The 21,594-nt window shown below is 35.0% G+C and overlaps 1 pseudogene; it reads left to right on the top strand.

The window, feature by feature from the left end:
• Window positions 1-4,331: 4,331 nt before the first annotated feature.
• LOC109008597 lies at window positions 4,332-6,793 on the top strand (annotated as a pseudogene).
• The last annotated feature ends 14,801 nt before the right edge of the window (window positions 6,794-21,594 follow it).

Here is a 21,594-nt window from a genome sequence, read left to right as displayed (position 1 = left end):
CTAAATTTCATCCCAAAAGATATTTTTTAGGACGAATTTATAATTTTCGTCTCAAAATACCTTTTGGGAAGTTTTATTGGGATGACCTTGAGACTTTTTTTTCGTCTTAAAATATATTTTGAGATGAAATTCTAATCTTTTGGGACGAAACTTTTCCTCTCAAAAAATCTTATTTGCTGTAGTGGTAGTCACTTCTTTTTTCCCACGTATTCAATATTAGTAAGCTAGATTCGAATTAAAACAAAATAAAAGTTTGGCCACCACTTCAAAATTAGTGTAAACTTGATTGATTTCTTCAGTATGAAATTAATAAAGATATTAGCTAAAAGTCAAAACTTTTTAATTAAAGTGTTTAGGTAAAGTTATAAAATACAATAGGGAAAAACTTCCAGTCGGATGGATTTAAAACCTAATTTTACACCAACTAATAGATGAATGACACGTAAGCACTTCAAGAAATGCTTAGCTGAACCCGCGTCCACCCAATTCCCCTTCTTTTCTTCTGAATCCATCTCCCTCCCTCCCTCCGAATCTCTCCCCATCCCCCATCTCTGCACGCAAGCTTTTCTCAGACACGCCCTCCACGACTCACACCAATGGGAGACTCTTTATGGACATTTGCTTCACAGGGTCTCGCCTTTCTTGACAGTTGTGACAATAAAGTTTCAAGTATGATCCCAGCTTCTCCTACCTTGTGAACAAATCTAAACAACCAAGAAGAGTAGACATGCTACTGTTTCCATCCGGTTTGATAGGCTTGTTAGCTATATTTGTTGGAGGGAAATTGCTTGTGTCTAGGTCAAGTGAGACATCCACACATGGGTCAAAGGTAGTTGAAGTGAATCCACAGGTCATGCAGGTGACATCTAATCTCAGGAGCCCAGACAATACCCTATGAGCGATACATTGGCAATTCTCCATTATCTGTAAAAAATATTAATGATTTATATAAGAGGCATAACCACTAAGAACCAAAACAAAACTATCCATCTTCTTAAGTTATACCCACATTTTCGCTGCACTACTTCAAAAAGTTCAAGGAACCTTTTTGTTTATGTCCAAAAACTTGTCTGTTCATTCATTTAATAGGATACTTCCAGTCCAAACTCTCAATTGTAGATACTACATGACTAAGAACCAGACAAGCCTCCTTTTTCTTGGGAATTACATAAACCTAATAGATGTCTAATTTTAATTACCTTTGCTTTGGTTCCATGATTTGCCCTCTTTCTCATGGATCCCATCTAAGACTGAAATGAAAAACTCATGAGCATCCTGCTGCTCATGACTTGCTAGATTTGCTGAATGCCGCCACCAACTTGAAACGTAAACAAAGTTTATCATTTCAAAGTAGTTTTATCTCCAGAAATTAGTTACGGAGAAAAAAAAATTAAAGAATTAATAAAATATCCAGATCCAGGATCCCATCGAACAAAACCAATGACATCATAGTAAGTGATTCCGTGCGACTTTCAATTCAGCGTCGAGTGGGGCTTCCGTCGTGAGTTGTGGTGGGCGTTTCATCGTGAGTTTGGTTCGTCGTGGAGGAGGTGATTTTTTCGAGAAAAGCTTAGGACACGTTTGGATTCGTAGGACATCTCAGCTCATCTCAACTCATCTCACTACTATTCATTATTATTTAGTAACTTTAACTCACAAATCTCACTACTATTCACAACTCATCTCATTATTATTCACAATCCATTTTAACTTATCTCAAATCATCTCAAGTCATTTTCGAATCCAAACGTCTCCTTAAGTGCAAAGATAGGGGATGGAGAGAGCTTCAGAGGGAGGGAGATGGAATCAGAAGAAAAGAGGAGGAATGGGGTGGACGCAGGTTCAGCTAAGCTTTTCCTGAAGTGCCTACGTGTTGTTCATCTATTGACTGGGTGCCAAATTGGGTTTTAAACCCATCCTTCTGCAAGCTTTTCCTAATATAATATAAATAATATATTTTGTTTAAGTGAAGTAGCACGGAAGAGACTCGAATTCAATCGAATATTAAATGAGTTGTTAATAAATTTAAAATTTAATTCGATGAAATGTTCCGACTCGATCAACTCATTTTTGAATAAAATTTAGAATAATATTATATATAATTGTGAAGTATATAAGCATCATGTAGTTGTTTTGAAAAATAATAGAATTTACTGTTAAAAAATTAATTTTTTATATAAATTTTGTATTCATTTTTTTTTTTAAGGTGATTATGTAACGTTTATATATTCACGACGATAATTATCATTCTTCTAAAAATTAAATAAACGAAAAGTTTTACCACACACTATTCACTCGTACCTAACTCGTAATTTACACCCCTAGCCACGTAGTCTTGTGTAGGTTCTTAAATTTGCAACTTATTATTCTAATCTCCGAAACCAAACCTTAATTTAAGATCATGATACGGAAAGTGACATTTGCAATGTAAACTTGATCTAACCAGAAATATGGAATATAAGGTGATGTTTGAATTGTGAGGTCATTTTATTTTATCTTATTTTATTTTATTATTATTATTTTTTTAATTTTTTATATAAAATATAATAAATAATTTAATATTTTTAAATATTAAAATAATAATAATATTAAAAAAATAATATTTTATTTAATTCATTAAAATTAATTTATTTTTAACTGAATATTCAAACGGCACCTAAAACATAGCAATGGCAGATGGCGGCTTGTTTTTATCGAACGGAGTAATGTGTACGTACGGCGTTTCCATTTTTGATTGGTTATAAGAAAAGAGTATCCGAGCTTGATGGCTAGCCGACCTAAAGCTCCTAGGGGTGCTACATCCACCAACACTCGGGAAGGTAAATTATTATTATTTATTTATTTTCAAATAATTTTTATAAATTTATTAAACATTTTAATAAAAATAAAAATTACAAACTTAATAAAAAATTAATTATTAATTAAATTAAATAATAATAAAAAAATCGGTGAGATACTCGTTGAGCCCAATATTATTCTTTTGGTATTTGCTTGAGAATCCAAATTGTTAAGATATTTTAGTTATTGAATGTATGAGATTAATTTAGTTTAATCTAAGTTTAAATTGAGTCTAATATCTAAATATTTAATTTTTAAATTATTAAATATCATTTAAATCAAAACTTCTTTACATATGAGATCCACAATATTTTTTAACTCAACATCTCTTTATACGTAGGATTTACAATCTTTTTTAACTTTTTATAAATACATCTAAACTCATCTTAACATCTAAATATATCTAAACTCATCTTAAATGAGTTCTATAAAACTTATTCTACCATCTCAACTCACTATTATTCATAAAAAATTAAACTATTTTTAACTTAATTCAACATCTAAATAAGACTTTAAATGTTAGAAAGCGATGTGTTTAGTATGCAAAGATTATACTGAAAAACAAAATTATAAAATAGAAAATATATATTATATTTTAAGTTATAAAATATATTTTAATATAAAGTACTAAATTTATAAACCTAATAATTTAAATTACCTAAGCGCATAAAAATTTATTTTAATAGATTTATCACTTCTCTTGTAAAAAAATACAATTAGACAATTTATCAAAATCAGATTCTTTAAAATTTTTTTTTTTTTAAAACAGTCTAGATCATAAATACGATACAATATAATTAAAACTTCCCATCTAAATGTATTTCATCTATTGATCATTAGAATATATTATTTTAATACAAACAAAAATTAATTTCTATGATAAATGTTTTTTAAAATTTGTTAATCTAAAATAATAATTTAATCTCCCCTCCATTTCTTTACTATTGGTCAAAAACTTGTTAACGTTTTAATCAAAACATTCCTCAGCATTACCTCATTTACACATCTCTCGCATAGTATGTGACAAATTAAGCAATTGATTGTATCGACTTCCGTTGTGGTACTATGTCATTGGGACCTACTCCCAAGCTTTAATTATCAGTAAAATAATATTTACAGTCTTAAATTATGTAAGTTTCGCATATTATTTTAAAAAAAAATGAATAAATTTACGATTCACATAAAAAATCTTTTTTTTTAGTGCGCTCAACTTTTTTTCAAAATAAAAAACGTTTGAGATTTACACACGTTAAGATTGCATCTAATATTATTATTTTTTTTTAAAATGATATATTATTAAAATGATATATATCAACAACAAAAATTTAATAATGATGATACCTTTTGTGCTAAATGACATGACAAGTTTTCGCATCAGTGATATATTTAGTGTATAATAAGAAGTATATAGATTTTCTTATCGACAAAAAAATGCTATCATTTCAATTATTCAATCATTTGACATCGAATCTTTGATACATTCTTTTGTCTCTTGCTCATCAAAGATGGGAGAAAGGACGACCCTCCAGTTTGGGGTTATTGGCGCTCTGTTCCTTTCAGTGGCATCATCCGTCTCCATTGTTATCTGCAACAAAGCTTTGATGAGTAATCTTGGCTTCCCTTTCGGTAACTAGCCCATCCTTCTCCTGACCTGGATTGTAGTTGACAATTAACAGAGGTGTTGAACATAAACAAGAGTAGTCCCCTTGTGATTTCAAAAGCTCTGACAAAGTACTAACAAAATTTTAGTTTCACAGTAATTCCTATAAACTGATCTACTTTTCTTTCCCATTGCTATCTTATTTTGACAACATTTTCCTTTGCTTCTCCCAATGTTTTCCTTGCTTTTGTTCTTGTTGCAGCTACTACGCTCACTAGTTGGCATCTCATGGTGACATTCTGCACCCTACATGCGGTGCAACGCTTGAATTTTTTCGACTCGAAGTCAACTGACACAAGGACTGTAATACTCTTTGGCCTTCTAAATGGGGTTTCAGTTGGACTTCTCAACTTGAGTCTTGGTTTCAACTCCATTGGATTTTATCAGGTTAAGTTCAATTATTCTATTTAGAATCTCATATATGTATATAGGATCATAGAGCTCTTATTTCTGGTCCCAAGATTACTAGTTAATTAAGTTGGGTCTGAAAGACTAAAATTACAAGATGAATCCTAGTTTCTTTCTGCATGTTGTCAAATATCAAAATGAGAAACTGAAAAACTTTATTGTATATATATTGTATAGCATGGTGTTAATGGCCTGGTTTACAAATTACAGAATTGGATAAAAGGGTAACATTAGAAGATATCTTAGGACATGTAGCTTTCTACAACAGCAATAATAATAGGCTTTAAGCAGCAGATTAAACTGCCCTCTTCATGAAATGAAATAGAACTTACTGTAGATTATGGAAACTCAACCTTAGAGTGTGATTTATCCATCATCTTCCTATTGTATAAAAGTCAGGGGATTCACATGTTTTTTTGTTGGTTTACCTGTTGGCAGATGACAAAACTTGCAATCATACCTTTCACTGTATTATTGGAAACTATTTTCTTGAAAAAGCAATTCAGGTATTCTTAAGACTTTGGGGACCTGTTCCTTACAATTTTCAAACAGGATTCTCAAAGCTGAAAGTAACCTTTCCCATTCTAATTTGCAGCCAGAAGATAAAGTTCTCTCTCTTCCTCTTACTGATAGGAGTAGGGATTGCCTCTGTGACTGATCTTCAGCTCAATTTAGTGGGGACTGTTATCTCTCTTTTAGCCATCATAACAACCTGTGTTGGGCAAATTGTATCCTTTTGCTTCCACTATTCTATATATGGTTTTGTGGTATTTTAACTTTTAGTGGTTTGCATTTGCATATTGAAATATATGGGCATTCTTAACCTCAAAATTAGCTGACAAACACAACACAAAAGAGGCTGAATGTCTCTTCAACTCAGCTGCTCTACCAGTCAGCTCCATTTCAGGCAGCCATTCTCTTTGTCTCTGGCCCTGTGGTTGATCAGTTCCTCACCAAGAAAGTGTCTTTGCCCACAAATATTCTCCTCTAGTTTTGGTAAATTAATGCCTTTCTTTCTCTTTCTTCATGTCTGCCATGCCTAACATACTATAGATATATCAGCAAATGCTACTCTTTATCCTTAATTTTGTCCTTCCCTTCCCCGTCATACCTGCTGATGTAGCTATCATTTGTTAACCAACTAAAATGGGCCACATCAACATTTATGACTAGAGATGACAAAATTTAGGATGAAGAACAGAAATTTTCAATATCATAATATGGCTGACTTCGAAGTGAACATGTGAACAGTTATTCATTGCTCTTTCGTGCCTCATAGCCGTGGCTGTGAACTTCAGCACCTTTCTGGTTATTGGCAAGACTTCCCCGGTTACATACCAAGTGCTAGGCCACCTAAAGACATGCCTTGTTCTTGGCTTTGGGTATACACTACTCCATGATCCGTTCACAGAGAGGAACATCATTGGAATCTTAATTGCAGTTTGGGGCATGGGATTATATTCATATTTTTGCACCCAGGAGAGTAAAAAGAAACAATTAGCTGATGCTTCAATGGTGTCTCAGGTACCCACCATCTCTCCCTTTCTTTCTCATCATTCGGCAAGTTTTTTACGAGAACTGGAATTGAAGGATTAATCTTTCTGTTTTGTTTTGTTTGTTTTTTGTGTTCTTATTTTCCAGATTAGAGATAAAGATACAACACCACTTTTGTCTGGAAAGAGCATGGGTCACCAAGATAAGGAAAGTCAAGAGACTAAGATATCAACCAAGGACTCTGCTGTTTAAATGATAGGCAAATATTGTTACCAAAGTTTCTATGTATTATGGTTCTTTCCATATTCAAGACATTTTTTCCCCAGATAAACTCCAGACATTTTGCTGAGTGTAAATGGTTTTGATTCTTTGAATAAATTCTCTCTTTCAGTATCTCTCTTCTTTTTTGCATTATTTCCATATTGCAAACTTTCTGAGCAAGCATTTCACCTTATTCCCTATTTCTTCAACTTTCTGAGCTAGTTTTCTCAAATTTTCTTTCTGAAATCTAGGAACTAGAGTAAAAAGAAAGATAATCATACGTTTTTTATTGAACATTTAATATTGTCCAAAAAACTATACACGGTGTTATAATTGATGTGGATGATGTGCTCTACACATTGGCTCGTTACAAATCGCATTCCAGCAATCATGAAAATCAAGTATGATCTCAGCACCACAAATGCAGCCCAAAATGAATCTGCTGAAGATATGACTCAAGACTCCCAAAATCGATGGCATTGCTTTACTGCATTATGCCATTATTCACTGCTGTAGTTTTCCTTTCTTTCCTTAACTGTTGCATTATTTTAGCATTATTGTACAGTCCCAGAAATTGGATTGAATATATTATATATCCTTGTAATATCCAAATAAACAAAATGCAAAACGTACTCTATCTCATCTCCTGAGATAGGAAATCCTCAAAAGGCTTTATGGTATCAGAGACATTGGCGAGATAGAGAGCTTTTCACTCAAACATGATGGAAATTTCTTCTAACTCTTCATTATCTTCTATTTCATCCACTACTGACTACCCACACCTTGTTACACAAAATGTTACAAATTCTTGCCTCTAAAAAACACAAATGCTTAACACCCTTGAGGGTTATGATCTCCAAGGATTCATAAATGAGAAAAGTCTAGCACCTCCTCAGCTGTTTGGAAGTGATGATTCCAAATCTTTGCAAAACCTTGCATCTGTAAAATGGCGGTGATCATATCGCCTCATTAAAAAATGGGTACTGCTACTATGCCGCCAAGCTTTAATTATTAGGTGCACCCCCTAGTGTAAGTTGCACTTTTTTTTTTCTTTTTTTCCAAACATTTTTTAAATATCTTTAAATATTTAAAAAAATCAATACACTAATAATTACTTCCTTAATCATTAAGCAAGAAATACAATTAAAAATAAAATAAAATACCTGAGAGATCAAACTGAATGGGCAAAATTAGTAAAGATATTAGCACAAAATCAAAATTTATTAGTCAAAATGTTTATCTTACATTATATATAATTTATTTTATTTAAGTGAAATAGCTAATGAATAAGTTCGAACTCACTCGAATATTTTTGTGAACATAAAACCTAACTCGATAAAAAGCTCGAACTTGAGTCAGTCAAGTTTGAATAAAAGTTAAACGACAGAGGTTTGACAACCCACTACTAGCTTCAACTAGATTCGTTTACACTCCTAACCACGCATGTCCTAACCGACCATGTGTAGAATTAAGTTTTCTGTAAGGTTTTCTTAAGTATATTTAACATTTTTCTCTATATATATATATATATATATATATGATATGCATAATTATTTTCTGCTCTCGATCCATGGGTAGAATACTAAGGCCCTGTTTGGATATAGAGATGGTTTCATCTCATCTCATCTCATCATTACAATTTTATCAAATTTTCATATAAAATATAATAAATAATTTAACTTTTTCAAATTCTAAAATAAAATAATATTCTAACAATATTTTATTCAACTCATTTTAAACTATATATCTCATCTCATCTCACATTAAATTAACTTTAATGTGGCAGGATAATATCATGTTTTGCTGTTGACTGTAGTTTTGTTTTGATGTATAGTTTGCTGTACTTTTAATATATTTAAGAAAATATAAGCTGAAAAGTTTTGCAAATACTTGACTTGTAATGATTTGGATTGCTAAATCCTGAAGATGTTATTAAAGTTTGTACTTATGTAAATTTGACATTAATAAAGTTATTTTGTTCGAAATGAATACAACTATTTTATAGCTGTATTGATTTAGGTTGAGATAAATTTATTTTATATCAATTTATTTTATGTTACAGCCTAGTAAAAATGTAGATAAAAAATAATAAAAAGTTGATGGGTAATACCACCTCAATATAGCGGTCGGGATGAAAATATGATGGAGTATGGTACATAGTTTTGTTGAAAATTATGAAATTATAATTAAATTTAAAAATAATTTTAAAAAATAAAAAATGTACATTAAAAAATTAGATAAAATTAAATAAGAAATAATATCTTATTATTATAGAGAATGATATGACTAATATAATGTAGAATTTAAATTTTAAATGGATAACCAAAAGCGAAAAAGTGACATATTAACCCAAATTTTGCCTAAATCAATACTAATGCTCTTAGTATCACTATTTGTACACTAAAGTAAATTTGACTTTTAAGGATGAAATTATTTAGGGATGAACTAAATTTCTTCCCTACAAGTAATTTTTTGAGATAAAATTTAAATTTCATCCTAAAAAATTGATGACTTTACAAAACCATTCGATCGGATAAATATCCGTTCGAAAAGTATTTTTTATGACTAATTAAATCGTCTCAAAAAGCTTTTTTCGTTCAAACGGACAAAAATTCGTTCGAACAGTAAAATCTTGGCAGTGAAGTAATATATTATGCTGAGGAAAGTTCAAACCCGTTCGAACGATAAATTTGTTTGTTCGAACGGAAAATATTTGGTGGCAAAACCTGGTAGGAAGGTTTCTAAACCATTAGAACGGAACATATTTAGCTCGAACATATTCAAACACCACATTTATACATTTGAATGTATAATATTAATCTCTGTACATAACTCAAAATATAAAAAATATATATCATATATACAAATTCATAAATTAATTTTATGTAATTAATTTAAAAATATTTTAATGATTTATTTTATATTAAAAAAGATTTTTAGTTAAATAAATATTATTAACCATACACCACATAATATAAATCAATAATTATTCCAGAAAAAACAAAATATTTAATTTATAACTAAAGCAAATTATCAAAACACCATATATACTGTCCATAACTATAACAAAAAAAAAATATAAATAAAAAATAGAAACTACTGTGATGCGAGGTCTCTGCACACATCCTCGACTGCAGCTAATCATGTCTCTACCTGTGTCAGTCGAGTATTGAGCATGATCTGAGTTGCATTACTGGCATTAATCTCTATATATAACTTATTAATCTATGTACATAACTCAGAGACGCTAACGGTAATCTCTATATGCAACTCAGACATGGCAATATGCACTGCATCGATCACCGCTAATGTGTGTATGCCGATCTCAGCACGTAGTATGTTGGCCATCTCCTCACGAGTAGATGTGAGTGATGCCTCAACCTATGTAGATGCCTCACTAGCCGATACTCCGGTATCTCCCGACTGTGCATCTCTCTGAATATTAGTCTTGTCAGGAATAGGTCCACGAGAACGAAGTCTCGAGTGTCCCGTGCTTCCTGACAGGGTGGTGCTGTTGATCGGTCCCATTGGCTCCCATGCACGTTCGGCAACTTCTGGCACGACCTCAGAATGTAGCAAAAATAGAGTGATTAGGATCCCAAACGACTGTATATCTGTCGTAATGTACCGAGCTTCTGATTGAATCCTTTCAAATATTTACCCCACGAGGTCGATCGGAATGCCACGAGCAGCCCGTATCATAAATCTCCCTCGATTCATGCCAATATTGGTCTTGTTTTTTTCTCACCATTTAGCAAGTTTTTTAGGAGAACTGGAATTAAAGGATTAATCTTTCTGTTTTTTTTTTTTTTTGTGTGTTCTGATATTCCAGATTAAAGATAAAGATACAACACCACTTTTGTCTAGAAAGAGCATGGGTCACCAAGATAAGGAAAGTCAAGAGACTGGCCTCGTTTGTTTTGAGAAAACATCTCATCTCATCTCATCATTACAACTTTCCCAACTTCCAATACAAAATAAAATAAACAATTCAACTTTTTCAAATCTCAAAACAAAAATAATATTAAAAAATATACTCTAACAATATTTTATTCAACTTTTTAATTTTAATCTTATCTCATCTCATCTCCGAAAATAAACGAGCTATCGACCAAGGAATCCGCTGTTTAAATGATAGGCAAATATTGTTACCAAAGTTTCTATGTATTATGGTTCTTTCCATATTCAAGACATTTTTTCCCCAGATAAACTCCAGACATTTTGCTGAGTGTAAATGGTTTTGATTCTTTGAATAAATTCTCTCTTTCATTATCTCTCTTCTTTTTTGCATTATTTCCAAATTGCAAACTTTCTGAGCAAGCATTTCACCTTATTCCCTATTTCTTCAACTTTCTGAGCTAGTTTTCTCAAATTTTCTTTCTGAAATCTAGGAACTAGAGTAAAAAGAAAGATAATCATAAATTTTTTATTGAACATTTAATATTTTCCAAAAAACTATACACGGTGTTATAATTGATGTGGATGATGTACTCTACACATTAGCTCATTACAAATCGCATTCCAGCAATCATGAAAATCAAGTGTGATCTCAGCACCACAAATGCAGCCCAAAATGAATCTGTAGAAGATATTCCTCAAGACTCCCAAAATCGACGGCATTGCTTTACTGCATTATGCCATTATTCACTACTGTAGTTTTCCTTTCTTTCCTTAATTGTTGCATTATTTTAGCTTATTGTACATTCCTAGCAATTGGGTTGAATATATTATATATCCATGTAATATCCAAATAAACGAAATGCAAAACGTACTCTATCTCATTTCCTTAGATAGGAAATCCTCAAAAGGCTTTATGGTATCAGAGACATTGATGAGATAGAGAGCTTTTCCGTCAAACATGATGGAAAATTCTTCCAACTCCTCATTATCTTCTACTTCTTCCACTACTGACTACCCACACCTTGTTACACAAAATGGTGCAAATTCTTGTCTGAAAAACACAAATGCTTAACACTCTTGAGGGTTATGATCTCCAAGGACTCATAAATGCTTAACACAAATGTTTGGAATTGATGATTCCAAATCTTTGCAAAACCCAGCATCTGTACAATCGTGGTGATCATAATGCCTCATCAAGGGTTGGCTTACAACCACTCTTTCTGAAAAAGTTTTAGGCATCATTGTTTTCACCGGAATGGATCATTCTTGAATGATAGGACTGTTTCCCCCTCTTCACTATGCTTGTCTCGCCTAAGGAAAGATACAACAAAACTACTGCAACAACTTTCGATTTATTTGTTACATGGTGGTGGAGTGATGGAATTTCAAATCTCTCTTCGAGAGTAAGGACCTCCAGAAAAAGAGAGAAGAGAAATAGAGAGAAATTGGTTTTGTTGTATTTTGGCATAAGGGAATAATTTTCACTACACTGTGAGCTATAGGCTCTGATTGTAACAAACTCTATGAAGTAAAGACAAGGTTACTGTGCTAGGTACCAAATAAAAACAACAGATACCCTCTGAAGGCCCTACACTAATGTGGACTGAATTTAACCATGGGCCTAAGCCTTACATACACAACCAAATGTAACACCCCGCCTAATTAATCAAGATTAACCCTTAAACACTCTAGATTAAGTTTTTAATTTTGGGTTATTATTAACATCAATGTTGATAGTCAGGTTATCTTTAACCTTGGCACTTAGCATCATTAAGGAAATGATTAGAGAAGCAAGCCCATTTTAGTGGATCTTGAGGTCACTTTTCAACCCTCAAAATCTGGAAATGAGGCCCACTCTCATTCAAGGTCAAAAGCTCATAAGCTATCAACCCACACACTTGGCCCTTTTAAGCCCACAAGACTCAAAGCCATGTTTGGGTTTATTTTACTATTCAAGTTGAAAGTCCAATACACCATACCATGAGTTTCCTTAAGCCCATATCATACCCTAAATGCCGAAATTAAGTTTTGAAAGTTGGCTACAACCATTAATCAACATACATGACATTAGTGATCTTTAAGCCATGCTTTGAAGCAAACCACCTCATGAGACCCCTTCAAACCTAGAATAAGTTTTGGAAGAAATTGGTTTCACAAACCAAACCAAAAAGCCAAAGTGATTGCACCCTTAGTCTAGTTGAGTGGGAACCAGTTGGGTTGAGATTTAACCAACCATCTGCTTTGGTTGAGCCACCACCCCATGCCACCTCCATCACCACCCAATCCCCAAGCGGTCCCATGGCCATCATGAGAAATTTGGCTCAGTTTTCCCCCAAGACCACCAAAACTGAAGCTCCAAAACTGCTTAAGTAAAACCACTTGAACCTGCAAGTTAGCATTGGCGGTTTTCTTGACCTTATGTCAACTAAACCATACCCCACGACCTGGACACATCCACAGGAGCAATGTAGCCACAGTAAGGAGGAAATCATGGTAGTTTCAAGCCATTATTCCCCCTGCACAAGGTGACATAAGTCGATGGAAGAAAATTGGAAAATTTCATACTCTTGCACACCATCCACTTCACCCAATCACCTTGCACCAAAGCCAATGTCTCCATCCCTTTGGCCACCTATAAATACCTCCCTCACTTTCTCATTTCCTCCACACCTCAGCTTCAAGCTTTCTCTTGAGTTTTGAGAGCACTTCTCCCCCTTAGAGAGCAATAGAGTCAAACTGAATAGGTTTTTGGTGAGTTCTTGAGTGTTCTTAAACAATGTTGTTTTGAGAGCTTTGAAGTTTTCTTGACTGTTTTGAGAGTCAAACAGTGTTCTTAAACAATGTTGTAAGTTTTCTTGCTCTTGATCTTAGTTTGCATGTCAAGCTTTGTTTTCAAGTGTTGATTTGAATTTGATATGATTTATTATTATCTTAGAATGATTATGGAAGGCTTAATTTTCCAATAAAAGCATGCCATGATAGGATTTAATTCTATCTTGTTTTGATAATCAAAGCATGTATTGGTTTTGAATAAGTTGGTGATTAAGGATTCTTAGCCATGATTAAGTGTTTGGATGAACTTGATTATCTAAGAATTAGCCTTCATCATATCATTAAAAACCTTAGTGATTGTTTGTGATTAAAGAAGATCTCATATGCATGCATTCATAGGGATCAATAATTGAAAACACACTTAAACATAAAATAGAATGAATGCCATGGGTTGGGACTATTTGAGCAAATTCCATTTTGATTTTTAGAAATCCAAGGGTATAAATGGTTTTATAATGCCAAAAATAAAGTCTATCAAGTTTGGTTAAATTTGGAGTTCGTATGCAATTAGTAAAAAATTAGTGCCTTAATGGCAATTTTTTAAAGTCTAGAGGCATTATTATAAATATATATTTTTGAATCCTTTGATTTTGAACCTCATCCATAGTAATATTAATCCTAACTTAGTATGCACTTGATTTCAGCTGCTACGACAGTTTTTTCGATTACTTAGGAAGTTTGTAAGTTGGCATCTAACTTACACTTTGATAGATTATTTGTGAATTATTGATAAATATTTCATTCATATTTTAATTATCATTTTGAACATAAAATATCATGTTATATGATACATCGAGTGCATACTTACATGACATGTGATTTTTTTCACCATTTTTTACATATTGCATCTATAAATGTTATTTTTACATGAAAGCTTGCCACATATGCACATGTCATGAAAAACATTTTTCAAGTATAGCATGAAAATAATTTTGTCATGAATCCAAAGGCTAGGATGGATAATTATCCTAGTGGAACTCTTTTGTCCACTCTGAAGTGTTTAAGAATGGAGTGGTAACTTCTTGGTTGACAAAGAACAGTCAACTGTCTTCGAATGGTTTATTTTTAAAGAATGCCGGAGCGAAATCAATATGTTATGACACTTAATGCTTGTGGGTGTACACGTTATGATGCTATGTTATATTTACCAATGCATTGAGAACGAATTTATAGATGACGCAATCTCAACATGAGTTGTACTGCAGTCACCGGCAAGTACTCAATGCATATGGGGAACAGTGACGTTACCACACGTTATGATGTTATATGAATTGTTACTAATTTTTATGATGAAATTATGTTTTCAAAAATGGAAGTAAAATTGTTCATTGAATGAAAACATGTGTCTCCATTTCTCTGAAAATGTTAAGGAATCTAGATGGGAAATATGCATACTTATTTTTTCTTCATTTCATGCACTGCATATTTATTATTCTTCGTGCTTAATTTATCTTTGTGCATGTTGGTTGTTTAACTTAATAAGATTTCGAGTAAATCTCACCCTTTATGGGACTACTATCATTCCACTCGGAATGGTAAAAATTGTGTTAGGTCTCGGGACGAGTTAGATGGAGCGCTGGATCCAACTGATTGAGGAGGAGCCGGACCTTGAGAGGAGATTGGATTTAATTATGATGTTTATAGCCTAAGTCCTTCATGCTTTAGAACGCATGAAGCAGATGATTTGACTTTGACCCTTAGTTATACTAAGATTATGTTACATTTGGTGCTTTGAACTTGATGATCACTAATGAATTTGGATGTTTTTATTTATTCTGGAATAAGTTATATTTTCACCTTTATTTCCGTTGCGATTATTGCATACTGCTAGTTGCATACTAGGATGTATTGTATAATAATTGTCATGTACGTGAGTATGTAACCTTGTGTTATATATCCTGATGCTCTAAGTCTTTGTTCCATCCCAAGCGGAGGTTGGGGCATCACACCAAATGAACTGACTCTTTATTTCTAATAGACTCAAATAGAAAAGGGCCTAAGCAGATGGAAGCCCATAAGCCCACAACCACTTGACCTAAGCACATCGTCCTTAAACCAACTTCAGTTCTTCCTTCTTCAACCCCAAGTCTTTCCACCTCTGGCAGTACCCTGGTAACCTCCATTGACGGTGGATTAGAGTGTAACAGTGCCCCTCCCTTAAAACACTTTGCCCACAAGTTGTTGGAAAGCATTTTTCAGTTTATAGTAGTTCTCCCAAGTCTCATCTTCGTTCCTTTGACCTTGCCATCACACCAATAACTCTGTCACTAGACTATTATTTAGGGGTCGCATCCTTCGATTCAACACTTCATTTGGCTCCGACTGTAGAATCCAGTGGGGGTTTACCAGAGGCAGTACCATTGCTGTCGTTACCATCTCTCCCAATTGACGCTTGAGTTGGGAAATATGGAACACTGAATGGATCTACAAGGTTGGTGGCAGATGCAGTCTATAAGCTACCTCCCCTACATGTTGTTCCACCAGAAATGGTTGCTAGAACCATGGGGCTAACTTCAGATCTTGTCAATGAGCAATCGAGGTCTGTCGGTAAGGCTAAAACTTGAGGTAAACCTAATCCCTAACCTTAGATTCCTGTTCTTTCCTTTTTACGTTTGCATAAGTGATCATCCTTTCCTGTGCCTTGTTAATATTGTGACAGAGGAGTTGGGTGATGTAGTCTCTAGATCTTAGTTATGTTTCCACTTCCTCTGCCCTTGTAGTCCTTAGTATGTAAGATGTGATTTTGGCAGGGGATACCATTCACATCCTCGAAATGAGTGAGCTCTGTTGCTAAGTGGTTGAGTGGTATTGTACCACCACTCAGCTAGAGGCACCCATTTCACACAATCATTGGGCCTATCCCCCACGAAACACCATAGATAAGTCTCCATAAATTTGTTCACCTCCTTAGACTGCTCGTCAGTTTGTAGGTGGTATGCAATACCAAATTCCAATTGTATGCCTTGGGCATTGAATAGTTGTCTCCAGAAAACACTGATAAACGTATTGTCTCTATTCGAGACAATGGATTGTGGCAACCCATGTAACTTAAATACATGTTTAATAAACAACTGAGCTAGTGACTTAGTAGTGTCAGGGTGCCCAAAAGCTATAAAATGGTTGTACTTAGTTAAACGATCCACTACCACCCATAGGTTACTAAGCACATTAGAGCTGGGTAACCCCCCTATGAAGTCCATGGTAATATGGGTTCATGGTTGAGAGGAAACTGGCAGGGGTTGCAACAGCACATTGGAAAAAGAGTGGTATTATTTCTATTGCTGACATATCAAACAATTCCTTATAAAGGCCTTTACTTCAGATTTCATTCTTGGCCAGTAGAATTCCTTTTGGGCTCTTTGAATAGTTTTATCACCCCTTGAATGTCCCCCCATGTACTACTATGTAGAAATGGTAGTAACTTGGCCCGGACACCTTTGCGGGTGTTTGGGGGGGGGGGACCAGGTGGGCCCTTGTCTGCATTTTCCTCGCCCTTCCCATGTATATATATATATATATATATATACATACAACAAAACAACGTTGTTTTGTTTCATGCCAAAACCTCCTCCCTTTCTCGTGTAACACACAGTTTAGATATATGCCAAAAAATGACATATGTCTAAACTTTTACCTAAACCAACGCTAATGCTCTTAGTATGTCCCATTACGTAGGAATGCAGATTGGTTTTGGAGTTTGAAAAGTGCTAGAGATGGACACTGATGGCACTGGCAGTGCATGGGGGGACCTTTCTTATGTATGAAAGTGATGTTGGATATCACAAGGCCTCTAATTCGAGGTAGGACATTGAAGATTGATAATAAGCAGATCTGGTTGCAAATAAAGTACGAAAGACTCCCCTTTTTTTGCTTTCAATCTGAAGTCATCAAACACAAGGATGGAGGCTGCTCGAAGGGTCCTCGAGGAAAAAGAAATGAATATGGCCCTTGGCTTAATGTTAATCCACCAAAGGCAGGCAATATTGCCAACAAGAGGTATGAGGGTGGTGGCTGGAATTCTGAGCCGTCGCAACAGCAACAACAACAGGCAGAGGGGGAAGGTCATTTTGGAAATGTTAATCAGTTTCTTGATTCTCAGGAATCTCCTTCTGTTAAGCCAAAATGCTCGGTTTCCAAAGAGATTCCTTTATAGAAAAGGAAAGTTGACTTGCCATATAAAGAAAGCCTCGAGGATAAGACTGGAGAGATTTTATTTCTGCTATTTGTTAGGAAGGGTCCTCAAGTAGTGGAAAGGTGATTGAGAAGGAATATTTTGAGGGAGGAAATTTGGGAGAAGCCATTACAAGATTGAATGTTGTTGATAAGGGTAGTGGGCCCTCGGGTGATTCTGCTTATGTGGTTATGTTATCTACTGGTCATAAAAAAGATTCTCATAAAGTGGCACTTGGGCCCTTGATAGCCTCTCAGGTAAATTATTTTAACCAGTTTATGTCCCATAAAATTTAGCAGTTATCTCTGGCTAAGAAAAATTCAAAATGGAAGAGAAGGGCAAGGGAACATCACTTGCAACTAGTTGATAGTGATTGTGATGAAATAAAGAAGGGTCGGAGCTTAACTCCTTTGAAGAGGGAGGTTGAGACTACTTAAGATGTATCAGGTTTTCCTGAACTTCATAAAAAGAAGAAACTTAATGTGCCTTCAATGAGGGGTGTTAAGAAAGAACAGTTGGTTGTGGCTGCTAGGCATCACCCCCGACAACCATGAATTGTATAAGCTAGAACTGCCGAGGGCTTGAGAACCTTCGAGTAGTTCATGAACTTCATCTTTTGGTGAAGTCTAAGTTCCAAAGTCTCACTTTATTAATTGAGACTAAATGCAACATGTATAAGGTGGAGAAAGTGAAACATAAGCTAGGCATGCCACATTATTTTGTTGTGGATGGCAGGGGTGCTAGTGGTGGACTGGCTTTCATGTGGACTGATGTAGTTAATGTGGTTTTGACATCTTACTCTCAATTTCACATTTCTCTCAAAATGAATCAAGGGGGAGGAAAGGAGGAGTGGATCCTGACAGGTTTCTATGGCCATTCGATGGCCTCATAAAGGAAAAATAGCTGGGAGTTATTACAAGCAATCAAACCTGAGGAGAACTTACCATGGTTTTGTGTAGGGGATTTCAATGAAATCTTGCACAATGGAGAGAAGTTTGGAGGTGGGGTCATACCTTACTTTCAAATAGAAGCTTTCAGACAAGCTTTAATTAATAGTAGTTTGAGTGACCTGGGCTACAAAGAAGACAAATACACTTAGTGCAATAATCAACAAGGGTCTCATTTCACAAAGGAAAGGTTGGATAGGGCTTGTACCAATGAAAAATGGATTGAGATGTTCTTGAGGACCCTAGTGGATCAGAAACTGCCCACAAATTTGATCATAGACCCTCAGTCATTTCCATTTCCTCAGGGTGCCAATTTTTTGTTAAAGGGGAGAGGTCTTTTAGATATGAGGCTTGTTGGGCAAGTAGGGAGAAGTGTCACAAGGTAGTGGAGCAAGCCTTGAAAAGACCTTGGATGGCCAGGAACAAACTAGAACTAGCAATGACAGGCTTGATTAGATGCCAAGATAAGCTCAGAGTTTGGAGTAATGCACCAGTTGGGGAATCTAAAAAGATGATCCAAGCTAAGATGAATCAATTGTCTTATTTGCAAAAGTCTAACAATGGGGACTTGACAGAGCAATTAGGGCCACAAAGCAAGAGTTAGATCAGCATTTTGAGGAGGATGAAAAAATGGTGGCAAAGGGCTAAGCAGAGATGGTTGAGGGAGAGATAGGAATACTAAGTATTTCCACCAGTGTGCAACTCAGAGAAGAAAGAGGAATTTCATAAGGAAGGTAGCTTATGAGACTGGTGTTGTGGCAGTGACAAATGATGATATCAATGCAAAATTCCAGACTCTTTTCAAGGAGCTATTCACGACTTCCTGTCCTGATAACATACTAGTTTGCTTACAACATTTAGGAAGAAAGGTTACTGATGACATGAACTCTAAGCTTCTTAGAAAGTTCACGAGGCAGGAAGTTGAAGAAGCTATCTTTAGCATGAACTCTCTGAGTTCTCTAGGGCCAGATGGTTTCCCGCCAGCTTTCTATCAAAACCATTGGAGCTTAGTTGGTCAAGAGGTACGTGAAGCTGTCATTTTCATTCTCAATTCTGATGGCTTGATTGATGATATAAATGCTACTTATATTGCACTCATTCCTAAGATCAATTGTCCCTCAAAAGTGTCTAACTTTCGACCTATAAGCCTATGCAATGTCTTGTATAAGATTGTGTCCAAAGCAATTGCAAATAGATTGAAGCTTATCCTACATGACATTATTTCTCCTACACAATCTGCATTTGTTCCAGGCAAATTAATATAAGATAATATCATAGTGGCCTAACACTTCATGAGTAGTAGAATAAAAGGAAGAGAGGGTTACATGGCATTAAAGTTGGATATGAGCAAGGCATATGATAGAATTGAATGGGTTTTTCTGAGAGAGGTGATGAGAAAAATGGAGTTTGTTGAGGAATGGATCGGGCTTGTGATGAAGTGTGTGGAATCAGTGTCCTATTCCATCTTACTTAATGGAATACCTTAGGAACCCTTTAAGCCTACTAGAGGGATTAGGCAGGGAGACCCATTATCTCCATACCTCTTCATCCTCTGTGCAGAAGTTTTGAGCTCAATTCTGAATCAGGTTGAAAGGACCAAAGCAATCTCGGGTGTTCCTATTGCAAGAGGCATAATTCATATCAATCATCTGCTTTTTGCAGATGATTACCTCTTTTTTTGTAAAGCAAATTCCCTAGAATGGAGTAGAATGATTTTCTTGCTGAATACATATGAAAGTGCATCAGGCCAACGTTTGAATAAAGAGAAGACCTCTATACAGTTTAATAGAAACACTTCAATGGAGAATCAAGATATTATTTTGAGTATTGCAGGGGTAAGGTCAAGTCAACCTTATGAGAAATATCTTGGCCTTCCTGCCTTAATAGGAAGGTCAAGATTTCAATATTTCAAGATTATTTTGGATAGAGTTAGACAAAGATTGAGCAACAATAAAGTTAAGCTTTTGTCTCAAGCAGGAAAAAAAATATTTCTTAAAGCAGTGGTGCAGGTAATGCCAACCTATTGTATGACAGTCTTCAAGCTCCCTATGTCCCTTTTGAATGAAATAAACAAAGTAATGAGGAATTTCTGGTGGGGCCAGATTGAGAATGAAAGGAAGATCCATTGGATCTCTTAGAATTCCATGGGAAAGTCTAAAGAGGTAGGTGGGTTAGGCTTTAGGGATTTACACAGTTTTAACCTTGCAATGTTGGCTAAACAAGGATGGAAGTTGTTGCATCACCCTCAAGCTCTAGCATCTCAGGTATTGAAAGCAAAATACTTCCCTCATAGTGATTTCTTTCAGTTCAAATTGGGAAGTAAACCTTCTTTTATTCGAAGAAGTATTTTGGATGCAAGAGAGCTATTGAATATATGGCACCAGATGGAGGGTAGGGAATGGTGAATGTATTAAAATTTGGAAAGATAAGTGAATTCCAAGACCGTCTTCTTATAAAGTTCCGAGTCCAATGAGTAGTTTGGGTCTTGAGGCTACTACCAGTATCTTAATTGATCCAACCACAAGATAGTGGAAGAATCGTATGGTGGAGGAAATGCTCTCACTCGAAGAGGCAAGGTTGATCATGCAGATTCCCATTAGTTACAATAACAATGCAGATAAGTTAATTTGGATAGAATCAGCTCAAGGGTCCTTCTCTGTGAGAAGTGCCTATCACTTGCATAAGAAGATTATGGATGCTAAGAGAGGTCAGACTTCAAGTAGCACAAATCCAGGAAGGTTTTGGTCAAGAATGTGGCAATTACAAATTCCACCTGCAGATAGGATGTTCCTTTGGAGAGCCTATCATGACGGTTTGCCAACTTACCAGAATCTTTACAAGAAGAAGGTAGTAGATAAGCCCCTATGCCCTATTTGCTTGAAGGAAGAAGAGTCTGTGATTCATGCTATATGGAATTGTCCTGCCTCTCAAGATGTGTGACACTAGTGCTCAAGGCAACTCTAGAAATATTCTTCTTTCAAAACTGCTATTAGGGACCTCATGGTAGAATTGGATCCAGCAGGTGGTAAAGAGCTCATGGAGGAATTTGCAATGGTTGCAAAGAGAGTTTGGATGAGGAGGAA

The sequence above is a fragment of the Juglans regia genome, chromosome 5 (genome assembly GCF_001411555.2).
Source record: "Juglans regia cultivar Chandler chromosome 5, Walnut 2.0, whole genome shotgun sequence".
Taxonomy (NCBI): Eukaryota; Viridiplantae; Streptophyta; class Magnoliopsida; order Fagales; family Juglandaceae; genus Juglans; species Juglans regia.
Note: the sequence above shows the minus strand (reverse complement) of the source record. Positions and strands in the feature narration are given on the sequence as shown.